This window comes from Dipodomys ordii, unplaced genomic scaffold, assembly GCF_000151885.1.
Source record: "Dipodomys ordii isolate 6190 unplaced genomic scaffold, Dord_2.0 Scaffold11, whole genome shotgun sequence".
NCBI classification, from domain to species: domain Eukaryota; kingdom Metazoa; phylum Chordata; class Mammalia; order Rodentia; family Heteromyidae; genus Dipodomys; species Dipodomys ordii.
The window spans coordinates 2047542-2050302 of NW_012267227.1; positions in this window are offsets into that span (position 1 = coordinate 2047542).

A 2761-nucleotide genomic window follows, 5' to 3' on the forward strand; every position below is an offset into this window, starting at 1 on the left:
CCAGAAGTGGTACTTTGCCTCAAGGTGGTAAAGCCCTAGCTTTGAGCTGAAAAGCTGAGGGACAGGGTCCAGGCCCAGCTTTCAGGCCCCACGAACAATCTCCCAGACCCCCAAAAGTGTGTTAGGGCAGATAATGAGCTGTTCATATATAGCTCAGGCCTGTGATCCCAATTACTCAGGAAACTTGGTTCTGAGTTTCAGAGGTTGTACTCTCAGGGCAGTAAGTTTTTTTTTTGTTTTTGTTTTTTTTTCTGGGCAGTATGTTTTGACAGAAGACTTGAGCCCCTCCAGGAACACAAAGAGACATGTGCAGTGGAGGATGGCTTGTGCCTGTGCTCAGATGGGAAATCCAGAAACTGAACAGCCATTGCCACAGTCGAGGAAAGGTGAGGCTGAAGAGGAACAATGTCCATGCTGGGTAGGAAAGTTCCACGAATCTCTCATCTCCAACTGACTACAGAAAGGTCAAAGTAGAACTATGTCTCAGGTGGTAGAACACTAGCTTTGAAGAAAAATACTCAGGGATGAGGCAAAGTGTCCAAGATCACAAATGCGCACACACGCGCGCGTGCGCGCGCATAGACACACACACACACACACACATACAGACACACACACAACCACAGTAACTATTGTATCCTAAATTCCTATGCAGAGATTGGACAACAGCTCAGCAATGACTGAAATTCCTTTTTCCCATTTGTGTTGTGGGAGGAGAATGGATCATGGGACACAGAAGCAGTGACTTCAGAGGCAAATAACTATATAAACGATTAGCTTGTTAAAAGGATAGGAGAAGTTTTCTACCTTAAATTCTATATTCCTTCAAAGCTATAGGAAAACAAGTCCTAGTCATCATAAAAAGACAATGCAGCACCTCTTCCTTTCTCTGCTTGCCTCCATGGAATATTGCAAGTATAAAAAATAATTTTCTCTCTTACAAAAATGGACACATATACAATGGATGATTATAAGTGTAATGTATGTTTTCCAATGCTTCTTAGTTTTTCCGATTTCTAAGTATTTGCATTAGCTCCAGATGACACAAGAGAGGGGTTCCAAGGACAAACAGATTAGGCTACAGAAAGTAAACAATGGCCTAGGATGTAGATGTCAAAAATACTTGCCAGAAAGACGTGGCATTCACAGAAGGCCCTGAGAAAAAAAAGTATTTGAGCCAGATGAGATAAATAGTGACAGATAGGCCATGAATGTGACCTAGGTGCGATTTCTGGAAGTTGAGAACATGCCGCAACCTAGGACTAGCACATTAGGATTTCACAAACAAGGTGTGCTGTTAACTTGTCTACATGTACATATTGAAATATTGGCTGGATGGGAATATTTCTTGTGTGAGGAAGCAGCAGAGGTCATTGGTCCTGACAGGTGACCCTGCCTCCTTCACAATGGAATAGAACATGGAACCCTGACAGCAGGCCACGGTAACTCACAGTTGGCTCAAGCCAGCTCACTTGGCCTGTGACTCAGGAGCCAGAAACATGTTCTTGTGCTGTATTCGCAGGTCTCGAGACTCTGGTCTCAGCCAAGAGATGTATGGGTGCTTCAGTCAAAGCTGAAGACACTGGATCAGTGGCAAGCCACGAACCAACCATCTCAGAGATTTGTCCAAAAAGAAACCTAGGAAATCACAAGGCAACTCAGGCAAGGTATAGTCATGATAGAAAACTCACTTAACCCCAACCCAGCCCAACGTAGAACCTTCTTATGTGATTTGTTTATTCTGAGATAATGCTTTCTGCATAGTTTTCAATCCACTCTATCACAGTTACTCATTTGCAAGTGTTCTCATTTCCATGTTTTTTTCTGATTCTTTTTCCCACCTTAGTGTGCCAATGAGTCAGCCCTGACCCTGAATGTGCCATGCAACGTATGGAGCCCAGAGGCAGGCCTGCTGGACCTGTGGGTGATGAACCTGGTCCCTGCCTACCAGAAAGGCGATCTCTTCTATGTTGGCAACTTCCTCCACAATTATAGACAGTGGGCAACAATGGAGCAAGTGCTGGCTATTGTGTTTAAAAAGTGAGTGTTCCCCCTTCAAAACCGGGACTGTTCAGCTATTCCTGGCTGAGTTGTGGAATACTTGGCACCCCTCTGAACCTGTTGATTTCATGGGGGTGTTCTCATAGGAACTTGGCATGAGACAAAGAAGTCCATACCCTGCCTAGTTTCTTAGTAGTGGTCTGCAAAGTCATTTCCCAGAAAAGCTACTGGAACCTCAGAAGCTTGGTTACAGAGGGGCTAGGATTACAGGCATGTGCACAGGCACCCAACTCCTGCCCACACCTAGGTGACATTCCAGGAAATCGCATTTCCCATGAGGAAATAAGGTTTCATTAGCAACTGGATGTCTGTGAATAATGTAGACCCAAGACAGACTGGGTGTGGGGAAGGCGGGTGAACTGGAGGCTGAATCACCTCAGAGACCTCAGGGAGGGATTATGTTAGCTTTACATATTTATAACCCCTGAAGCTTTTATGTTTTTGTGTGTGTGCCAGTCCTGCAACCTGAACTCAGGGCCTGAGTGCTGTTTCTTTGGTGCTCAGAGCTACCACTACAGCATTTGAACCATAGGTGCAATTCTGGCCTTTGAAAAATTAGTGTCTTTAGACTTTTACTGACTAATGTCTGATCAGACTGTGCACCTCAGATCTCATGTTGCTGATGAGCTAGAATTTGAGGTATTAGCCACTGGCACATTTTCCTTGGACCAAATGCATATACCTCTCATAGAAGAATTTT